Source organism: Oxyura jamaicensis, chromosome 10 (genome assembly GCF_011077185.1).
Source record: "Oxyura jamaicensis isolate SHBP4307 breed ruddy duck chromosome 10, BPBGC_Ojam_1.0, whole genome shotgun sequence".
In the NCBI taxonomy this organism is placed as follows: domain Eukaryota; kingdom Metazoa; phylum Chordata; class Aves; order Anseriformes; family Anatidae; genus Oxyura; species Oxyura jamaicensis.
This window is the reverse complement of record NC_048902.1, coordinates 1,126,784-1,138,121: the sequence shown is the minus strand read 5'-3', so window position 1 is coordinate 1,138,121 and position 11,338 is coordinate 1,126,784. Positions and strand designations below refer to the sequence as shown.

General features: G+C 39.2%; 1 long non-coding RNA gene across 1 annotated transcript in view; it reads right to left on the bottom strand.

The window, feature by feature from the left end:
• Positions 1 to 9,317, bottom strand: part of LOC118172256 — a 17,241-nt gene extending 7,924 nt beyond the window's left edge. The window contains exons 1-2 of the long non-coding RNA XR_004753619.1: positions 9,195 to 9,317; positions 4,656 to 4,816 (exon numbers count right to left, since the gene is read on the bottom strand). This is a non-coding gene — a long non-coding RNA (uncharacterized LOC118172256). The remainder of the gene's footprint in view (positions 1 to 4,655; positions 4,817 to 9,194) is intronic.
• Between the last annotated feature and the right edge of the window lie 2,021 nt (positions 9,318 to 11,338).

Here is an 11,338-nt window from a genome sequence, read left to right as displayed (position 1 = left end):
CCCCCCCCCCCCCCCCCCCCCCCCGTGGAATGTCATTTGATTTGATTTATATAGTGAAGACTTAATATAATGTTATCCAAGGTGCTTTTTAGGATTGATTTATCTACTCCTACTTTATCAGTAATTGGAAACTATCTATTGTTACCTCTATAAAGGTCAGCTTCTCCTCTGCTTACTCACATGAGTAATGTAATTGATTGCAGTGCAGCTGCTCATGAGAATAAAGTGAGGGGCACTCCTGATTTGCTGCCATGTTGAATGGGAACAGCTCCAGTAAGTCTGCATGGAGGTGTTGAACAATATGGCTTAAGAGCAATACACCTTACCTCCTACACATCTTAGTGTTGTTTGCTTTCTTAATTAATTTGTCTAGGGTACTGTTAAGAATAAATTTTGATCCGTTTACAATTTTCAACTTTACTTGTCATGAGATAGTAGCTGCCTTGCAGAGAAGGGTCTGGGAGTAGTGGTTGACAGTCAGCTGAATATGAGCCAGCAGTGTGCTCAGGTGGCCAAAAAGGCCAACAGCATCCTGGCTTGCATAAGAAGCAGTGTGGCCAGCAGGTCCAGGGAAGTGATTGTCCCCCTGTACTCGGCTCTGGTGAGGCCGCACCTCAAGTACTGCGTTCAGTTTTGGGCCCCTCACTACAAGAAGGACATGGAGGTGCTCGAGCGAGTCCAGAGAAGGGCAACGAAGCTGGTGAGGGGTCTGGAGAACAAGTCTTAAGAGGAGCGGCTGAGGGAGCTGGGACTGTTTAGCCTGGAGAAGAGGAGGCAATCCTCTGTGAGGTAATCCTGGATAGCCTCAAATCCTTCACCAAATGCTCTGTTGGTTGGTCATCATCTGTTCAGAGCAGGGCAGGACAAGCAGGGTTTCTCCCAGCTCTGTGTACTTCCTTTAGTGTGCCAGTTGTATAGTCATGGGAAGGTAACTCAGGAATGGCGTTTTTTATCACTCAGCGTTGTGCAAGTCTTAGAATTTCAGCTCAATATACAAATGTAGAAGGGAAATTTGAGTTTGGACTTTGAAATATAGATACATAAAGAAGTATGCAGAAATATTGTTTATGGGTATTAGGTCTTTACCTGTATGTGTGCTCTTAAAAATCAGTCCTATAATTCTACCTTCCTGACATTTTTCTGAAGTGAATGGGGTCCATATGCTTGTTTTAGTTCAATTATTTTTGACAGTGTTTATTTCTGAAACATTAACCAATTGCTTGTAGTTACAATTATCTCAAAGGACTGGAATTAACATTTTAATAAGATGTAGTCTGCTTTCATTTATAACTTCTGAGTTTTAAATTATAACACATATAATACTTTAAGTGTTAAATCATTTGAGGGATTCTATACAAAATATAGAGAAAATTGAAATGAGGATTAAAATTTGGATTATTGAAAGAAGGACTAAATTCAATCTGTGAAGAGCTTGAAATGTTTTATGCTAATAGAAATACAAAAATTCTGTCAGATTTAGAGCATTGAACTCATTGTTCATTGGGAAGCCAGCAATAGACATATTTTCCTCTAAATCTGAAATAAGTTAGGACTGTAGAGGGGAAGAAGGAGACTTTACAGACAGATGTGGAAATAAATTTTAAGGGTTAAGCTCACACCAGTTAATAGAGTTCCTTCAAGGAAAAATAGGGCTAAAAGGTACATCCATGTATCTTCTAATCCATATGTGTCCTTCAAAGCAGGATATGCAAGATAGTGATGTCAGCCCTGACAGATGTTTACCTAACTTTATACTCAGGGCTTCCAGTAGCAAGAACTTTCCAGTCTCCCCAGACAAAGTATTCCCAAGCTTTAGTGTCTCTCCTATTAGTTAAAAGTCTTCCTTCCTATAATTACCCACCATGATATGCCCTGTTCATCTGGACCCAAACTGTATTCCATTCCTCCTGGCAACTGGCATTTGTGTGCTTTAAGACTGCTGTATTCCTCAAACACCCCATACACACCGTTTCTTTCCTTAGGCTGAACTACCCAAATTTCTTGTCATAGGTCTCTTGGTCATTTTTCACTCCCCTTTCCCTTCTCCAGATTGTCTTCAGCCTTTCCACATCTCTCTTCGGTGCTCAGAAGAGATGCTAAAACTGGGCTCTGATGCAACCCAGGCAGCAGCTGCTCTTTCTGCAGACAGCATGGTGCAGTTGATTCACACTCATTTTGTAATCTGCTACCTGGCTCTCTTGCTGTCCTCACTGCTGCATTTCTGTTTCTGCTTGTTCCTGCATAAACACTGCTCCTTATATTTGGCCTTGATTAGTTTTAGCTCTTTTTTTTTTTTTTTTTTTTTTTCCATACCACTTTTTCAGTTAGTCAAAATCATTTTCATTTCTGTTCCAATGCTCCAGCAGACCTGCAGACCCTCCTTGTTTGGTGTCATCTGCAAGTTTAGAAAGCAGCTCTCCATGGTGAAAGTTTAAATAGAACCAGACCCAGGGCAGAGCACAGCTTCTCCCTGCGGTGGATGCCTCCTTACTGTGTCACAGAAGGAAATGAGATTTGTTGGCCATAATTTTTCTTGCAGAATGCATGGTGGCTGTTACCTGTCTTCTTGTCGTCTGCCAGGTGCTTACAATAACTTCTTTTTTATTCCCCAAAAAGTTGAAGTTAAGCTATTCAATAAGGTTTTCCAGCTGCTCTTGCCCCCCCAAGCCTCTGCCATAAATACGCTTTTTTGATATTAGGACTGTGTTTATCCTTCCATCTCCTTCTCTTTCCAAATTCCCATAGATAATCACTTCTGAGATTCTTTCAGCTTGTTCTCTTCATATTTGAGGATGAAAATCTTGGTCTAGACTGTCTGAAATCACCTTAATTACCTAAATATTCCTGTTATTTTCTTCTCCTCTGAGATCTTATCTTTTCTTTTTTTTCTTTTTTCCTTTTTTTTTTTTTTTTCCTATTTAATACAATAGCCTCCTACTCATAGTTGACTTGTTCTCTCAGTTAGTTTGCAAAGGTGTACATCCCCTCTGCCAGGTCCCTGAGCATAATACACTCAGAGTATTTTTGCTACAGTAGAGCTCAGGAGGTTACAAAGACGCTGTGGCAGAAATGCCATGTGCCCTACCACAGCTCTCCAAAGAATCTCTGAGTTGCAGATTGCTGCACCTGCAGAGCAGAAGGTAACGGATTCAGAGCGCCGCTGCTCCTGCGAATATCTGCCAGGCCATGGAGGGGCAGGCTTAGCCCACGGCAGGTGTCACTGCAGCTCTGAGAGCACCTCTGCAGGACATCCCTGATGGTCTGCTCTGCTGCTACACATAGTGCGGTCCTAGCACTGCTGTTGCCTTTGAGGGACTTCACGTGCGGCAGTACAAAAGCAGAATGTTGAACCTTGTTATGTTGTGTTGTTGCAGTTTCCTCGTCTAAGACACCTACTTAGCATGTGATCAGTTTATTAATCATAGAATCATACCCAGAGGGGATGTGGAGAAATATATTACCCAAATCCCTGTGCAGGGACAAAAATAAATATTGAGGTGTTTCTGGCAGATGTTTGCCTTATTTGTTCTTAAAAGCTCATCAGCCCTTCTAAGTAGTTCCTTTAATGCCTCGCTGTCCTAATAGCTAGGAAACTTTTGCTTATGTTAGCTAAATAATTTTTGATGCATGATAAGGCTTATATTTTCTGTCCTGTCTTATCCTCATTGAAAGGGGGAGAAGTTTCTTATCTTCCTTTCTGTGGCAATCGTATGTACTGGCAGATTGCTATCTCATGTCCAGGCAAGGTGGTTCTTCAGTATTTACACCATTTCCCTTGAAATATGTTTAAACATGGAGAACAGAGAATAGCTTGGTCAGTTTTGGAGCTGACAGAATGTAAAATCATGTATAGATTCTGTTATTAACCTAAAATATGTTTGATCAGCTTTTCTCACTTCTCATTGTGCCATGCTCTGTAATACTATCTTTATATTGTTACCTCTTTATGTTGTCACAGTTACAAGTTTAAACAGGATAAACCTATGGAAGGATCAAATATCAAAGCAAATATTTGATTTCTGTATAGTTTCCAAAAAGCAAACTTTATCCCTAGTATAAGCGGATACAATTATTTGGACTTAGTGGGGATATGCTGAATTACCAAGAGTCTAAACTGTCTTCCCACTGCAATATTGGTTACGGTGTACGTGCAGCAGCCACAAATCTCCTGCCAGTAGTACTCTATGAAAATATAAAGCGTACAGGGACATGTATATCTGGTTCTATCGTAACGTTATCATAAGAGAAAGTAAACTGAGGCTGTTAGGGTAGTATTAGGTAGCCTCCTTCAGCTTGCACAATTAACGAAACAAAGCATACTTGTAAACCAATTTGTAGGGGATTGGCACTGTGGGTTTTTCCAGACTGTGGGCTAGATAAACTGCTTCATGTTTAGCAAGACACATGTAAGAACTGCAAGCTGTGACTGTGAGACACAGCCTCAAGCCCCTTATGGAATCAAAAGGAAGAAATATTAGGATAAGAAAAATTACGTCTTACAATTCATAAATTGATGGAGTGACTTGGGGAGAGGAAGAGAGGAAGAATAGTAGCAATCAACAAGAATATTATTCAGCAGAAGCAGTTTTTACTAGTTTTTATTATTGTTATTATTATTTTTTAAACTAATGAGAATAGAAAACCAGGATCAATACCTTCTTATTACAGATGAGATATTGATACTTCACCATGTGAAGGGTGAAACTTGAGTTCAGAGGAGCTGAGGGCAAGCAGAGTGGTGTTTGCACGTGGTTTCATCATCCCCCAGTTACAAATCTGAGTGCTCTCAGTGGCACCAATGCCTCACAGCATACTTCTGGGAAAGAGAAAGGAGGAACAGATTAAAAAAAAGGAGATGAAGGCAGAATAGGCTACATCAGCATCAGATATGCTAAGGGGTTGCATTTCACTCTACATGAGTAAGTACTATATTGAGGCCAACTTCACTCCAAGAGCAAGTTGCTTCACTGATATAAAAGGCAGAGTAGAGCAATACACAACTATTATTTATGTGTGCATAATATCCATGCAAATACAATTTGTGTTATATTTGACTTTCCAAAACTGCATGGCAACTTGCATAAATCATTGCACATGTGCACAGGGCACTTTGTCGGGTACTGGTCTGGCACAGCAACTGAGACAGCTTCTAATACAAATCTACAGCTCTCTGCATCATGTATTGCTTGGAATCACACGTATTTCAAGGTGTTAAAGCTGAGCAGTAATGCTGGAATTAAAAATGAAAGGTATAAAAAAAAGTAGTTTTAATATATAATGAAAGTGAAACTGGAGCTCATTTAAATACTTTTGTCAAGAGTCAGCATTTGACTTTTTGCAGGATGCATGGTTTCATGGAATGATTAGAATATCCATACCTTCTTGTTCTTCTGTATTCTGACTTTTCTTTCCCATGTTTTCTCTCTGAGTAAAATATCAGTCAAAATACATGAAGTGAATTGGATGTTGCTCCTAACATAGAGCATCTTGGGGAGGTACAAGAGAGAGCATAAAAGACCTAAGCAATAAACAGCATATGTAAACTCTGCTGGACCTGAATAGTGAGGCAAACTAAGGAGATCCTTTCTGTGATACTATGTATATAACAGCATCCCCCAAAAATTGCTCATGGGAAAAGACCTTTGTGAGAAAAGGATGTAGCCATTGGCATATTTGAGATAATTGAAACCAATGACGAAATGCTTGTTAAAAGTTAGTAGTTAATATTTATGGTGAAATTTTCAAAGGAACCTAAGGGAAATGAATGCTCCTGACTCATTGAAATTCCAAACCAGTTGAGTGCCTAACTCCCTTAGCTTATGCTGAAAATCCCAGCTTTAATCTCTGTGTGACAACCTGATTTTGAGGTTTTACAAACCATACTCCCAATAATAAAGATATGCTCAGGAAGCTGGGAGAATGCTGTGCATGCTTATAATTAGTTCCTTTATTTTGACATAATTGTTTAAAGGACTTCAGATGAAAATTTGTAAAGTGAAGCAATTTCCAGCTGAAAGCCTGGTAACACAGGCTTCAGACTGTATTAGTGATGTAAACATATGCATTAAACTTTGTAAGGGAATTTATGAAACTTAATGAGCAGATTTTTATTGTGCTATAATACTATGTTGAAGCTATTCTTCTTTCTTCATTTTTCTTTGCCTACAGCTACAAGTAAATTTGACATGCCATATTATTATGTTGTCCTAGTTCACTGTACGTTTATAATGTTACCTAAAACCAGAGCCTTTATTTGAAATTGCTGGCAAAAGTGATTTTGCATCGTGCCTTTCACTCATATGAGAGTGATGTACAAAATGCTCATAATCATTTGAAAAATAAGTTGAAAAACAAGTATTTATTTCTAGTGTTATTGCAACTGTGAATCTTCACCTAACCAAGACAGCCTAGTCAACATATTTCTTCAAAAACTCACTGTAGCACTGTGAATAAATACAAGCAGGTAATGGTAATTTTAACCATCAGTTGGCTGTTTTGTTCAAAGATACTAACACATATGTGAGTATGCAAATTTCATTCTTAGTTTTACTTCTGTAATCCTACTGTTGTCAATCTGATTGCAGAAGCATAACCAGGGAAAATGAAAAAGTTTCACTTCTACTGATACCATCTGCAAGCCTGACTCCATCCCAAATTGTTTTATGTATAAAATACCCAAGGGTGGAAATAATTTAATGTTTCAGCTAATTGCTTTTCCAAAAATGAAGTAACCCGCAAAGTCCAAATCTTCCTGCACAACTGGGAATTCTGCTGAAGTATTTGCTGTCAGAAGGGATGGAGGATCCCTAGCTGTATCAGCAAGCTCTGCCTTTAGTAACTCTGCTTGTTGCACATTATTGTTATTGTAAGCTATCAGCTTAAACCACAGGTCAAGTGTGTTTATAGACTCATAGAAATACACTGTAAAAACTAGTCTGATTGCTAATCAGTGAACTATTATAGTTAAACTACACTGTGTTATAATACTGCAATAGGATTATTTCAGTCTTTCGAACGACGGGCAGTATTTTCAGAATGATGTTTCTTTGAGCTTGTTTTGAAACCCAAGAGTTGTAACAAAGCAGAGGCAAGATGCATACAATTCACATTAACATTATCTTAATGGTCATAGGTATAAATGGTAAGGTAACTCTATATGTAGACAGTACACCCAGGGAGAGATGAACCTTTTTTGTATGAAGATCTCTCTGAGATCACTCTTCTTGACTGCTGCGCCAGTCCAACCGGCCATAACTCTGGCCCATTGACTTGTGGACTGTTTGGTTCTACCCATTGACTTGTGCACCGGCTCCAGTGCCACGTATATGAAGTATCGTGTTAGTAGTGCTCGGCAATATCATGCTCCAATGTCCCCCTGGATCTAGAGGATTCCCTACTTGCCTAAATGAATGTATACTGAAATAGGTCTTACAGTAAATCTTACTGTATGACTGAAGAGCTAAATACCTCTCTCCCCCTGTTATTTTTCTAGAGTATTTCACTGCAGGCAATAGATATATTACTTTAGTATTAATGTGCTTGATTAGGAGTCCAGGTAACAGGTAGAGGTGGTTGAACTTCTCACGGTTTGAAAATGTGGGGGAAATAATTAAACAGAAGGAAAATGTCAACTTTTTTGTTAATGCCTCTCCACCAACCACTTTGCTTAATTATGAAGTTCTCCTTTTTAAAATTTGAAAGATGAATATATATATATACTCCACAATTTCATAGTTCTTTCTTTTAAACAATTCTAAAAATGAACCTTTTTCTTTCTACTGTAACTTAAGTTTCTCTGCCCAAGACATGGAACACAAAATGTAATAGTGGCTGCGAATGATAACATAGGTTATTTTATCTTCAGAAGCTTCTTTCAGCTCTTCTCGTTAGAGAAAATCTTTGGTACTCGAAGATCACACAGTGAAATCCTGACCCACTGAAGGCTCCAGTATATTTAGTTACACTTACGGGCAACAGAATTTAGCATCTTTTTTATGATAAATGTGCCCTAAATTGTATCTGTGCAGGTCTTCTTTCTAACCTTTTAAAAATCTAACTATTCAATCCAAGTTGTAGAGAAGCTGTTAAGCATTGCCAATCCTGTTAACATCATTGTGATGAACACAAGTGCAGTACGAGTCATCTGACAACAGGCAGCAGGGCAAACCCTCGTCTTCCTAAGCAATTCTACTCACAAAAGTGTAGAACAATCTTTTCATCCTTGTTTTGCAAGTGGAATGGTACCTTTGTCTTCAGAAACATGTAAACTGTCACTGCCTGAAACATCACGCTGCGCCTTGTCATGCCCGTTTATATGAGACTGATTGTGTAGTACTAATCTAGAGGCTTTGAAACTGCTTCACTTGCTAAATCCAGTTGAAGACTGAAAAGTGCTCAATAAATCCCTAGAGTGCTTTAACTTTGAAGAATTCTTTTGCAAGCGAGACAAACGGGATTAGTACATGTGGCCTCCCATAAGGGAGCTCTGGATCTCCCTTTCACTGACAGAGCTCCTTTGTCATTTTTCCTCCCATTGACACATCTTGATTTGAAAGGTAAGGAGATCAATAGGTTTATAACAGCATCTTTTTAGCTTGACCCTAATAAAATATCTGTTGAAATCTCTGTATTACTAGATTCTGTATTACATGATTCTGGGCTTTCTAATTTAGCTGTAAAGCTTGTTCTGGACAACATTTTTTGATAGGAAAGTGTGCTGAGGTCAGTGGAAGGCTTTCTAATCAATTCCAGTGGCTCTGGATCAGCCTATAAAATTTTATTGTTTTGTCTTTCTTTCTTCCCTTCTTTCTTTACTCTTTCCTTCCTTCCTTCTTTCCTTTTTCTGTTAAGATTCGAGCCCCATCACTAAATATATTCCACAATTTAAAAAATATTTTTTTTTAAAAAAAGAGAAATCTAACGTGATCGCTGTAATTAAGGCTATAGAAATCATTTGGCACTCATAAGTATTTTAAATGACTGTTTTTAAATAGAAACCTTATAAGCTGCTAAAGCTAAGCAGTCTGTGATCCCCATGCAGGTACTTTCACCTATGTGCACAAATGGCTTTTAGCCTCCTCTGCATTTACTGAAAGCACTGGCAACCAGCAGCCCTTATATTCAGAAGAGAAGCAGACTCTCCTCTGACAGCTGGGAGGTGCAAGCAGGATGAAAAACCAAGACCTGATACTCACCACTTTTTCCAAACATTTATGTCATCGTGACCCAGTTTGTAAAAACAATGGAGGACCATCTTGTATGTTGTACGTTGTCTGCAGAGCTAAGAGAGGGATTTTGCTGCCAGGGAAAATGCCTGGTCAGTTACAGTGCCTGGAAATTTAGCTCATTCATTTTGGAAGTGTTTTGGATCCATCAAAAAGAATTCTGTACCCGGAGATGAAAACCCAAGTGACTGAATCACACAAAAGCCCTGCTCAGCCTCTTCAGTGCCTAGGGAATGCTGGCACCTTCTGAAAGGCAGTTTGCCCATTTGGGTTGAGCTGAGCACTTACTTCCCCCTGCAGCCATTCAGAAAGACAGACAAGGTGTTCTTGCACTTGGCCGTCCCAGATGAAGACCTATGCAGAACACATGAGCAAACACTGACAATGTTGAGTTTAGCTAATGATAGTCAGTGGTGTGCAAAGGTTGCTCTGGTGTTAGTATGGCTCTTCCCAAGTTCTATATAACATTTGAGCAGCTGAGAGTATTGCTTTAAGAAGTGTGAGGTTATTCCCTATGCCTTCTTCAGGCTGAGAAAGATCAAAGACACTTTGTCAAAGGAAATGCTACAAGCATCCCCACTGCAGGCTCTGACCAAAGAAGAGGCACCCTTCACCCCTTAAACAGGGCCTGGGCCAGTGTACAGAAAGGTTTCATAAGATTAGGCACAGAGAAAACTGTAAAGGAGTAAATGAAGTGGATATACCTGGGCAGAACACTAACTGTGCTGATGATACTTCTTGGCAGAGCTGCTTTATGCAGGTGAAGCAATGCCTGGAGACCCACAGAGACTAAGGTTAGATAGTCCGTTCTGGTACCTTGCTATACAGAGTAGATATTTGTAGAGAGAGACTGGGCTTCAGATACAGTTTTCTATTTAGCATTCCCTATTCATTCAGTAAGGTGTCTTGTCTCTCAGTTGGTCTTCGGTCTCCAATGAATTTCCTCCGTAACCAGGATTAGTGAATTCTGCTACCAGGGTTGATGGCATTTGTGTCTCAGCTTTAGTCTTCTTCCTGCCTGCATGGTGTTGAGAACACAGTGCTTTGTAAAGAACAGGAAATGCTTTGGCCTGCAGCATTTTTCAAATTATGTTTAGCACAGAGGAAAGGTGTCTTTGACAGCTCTGCAGAGTCCGTTCTGAGATAGAGTAGACATTTACATTGCTACAGTTTAAAAAGTTAATGGCATACATCTTTAAAACTAGCTACCTAGATAGCAACATGACAGATTTTAAGTGGCTTTAAGCCTCTCTAATGTAAACAGTATTAATGATAAAAAATATATATTTCAAGCTCGCTTTCTTTTTTCTTTTTCTTTTTTTTTTTTTTTTCCTTAGGGGAAACCCAGCAAAGATCGTAAATGTGCATCTTTAATTTTTCTGTCACTTTACAGAAATGCAGCAAAACATGCAGAAAAAAAGCCTTTCTCTCTGGCTGGTTTCCCAAATGTACTTTGAGTTACCAACCACATTTAAGAGGCTGCTGGAGCTTCTTTGTACAGTGAGAAAGTGCTGAAACAGAAAAAGCATTGAACAGAATATGCAATGACTTTGTCACAATTATGGGCATCAAACACAGGGTTTTCAGACACAATCCTCTATCCTGCAGATGTTTCAGCTCAGTGTGTTGATCAGCACATTGCCCCAGGAAATTGCCTGACTGATCAAAAAGTGTCTGTGTGCTCCCCTTGCACAAACCCAGCATAGCCTTTTCAGGACAACTAGTAGTTTGAGTATACTGGAGCTAACAAAATTGTAGATGAGCAATTGAAACATTCCACTGGTACACCTTGACTCCTTAGAGAAGCTGCATCTGTAGTAAGCAAAATATTGTTCATTACAAGTAAAATTCAACACTAACGATGTGTGTAGGATTATAATTTTTGCCTCTTTTCCCATGGGAAACAATTGACTTTGGAGATATTGGGGGATGTAAGCTCAGTCATCGCAACCTTTAGTTTTCCTTTCAACATGCTGTAAATAAAATCCATCAGTAAGTGATAATTTTCATGGTACTATAGATGCAAGACAAAGTCCTGTTCTGGTACTCTCTCACTTAGGTGAATTCATGTCAGAAGAAAATTTACTTTTATTTCTGTATTGTCTCCTTTGCTA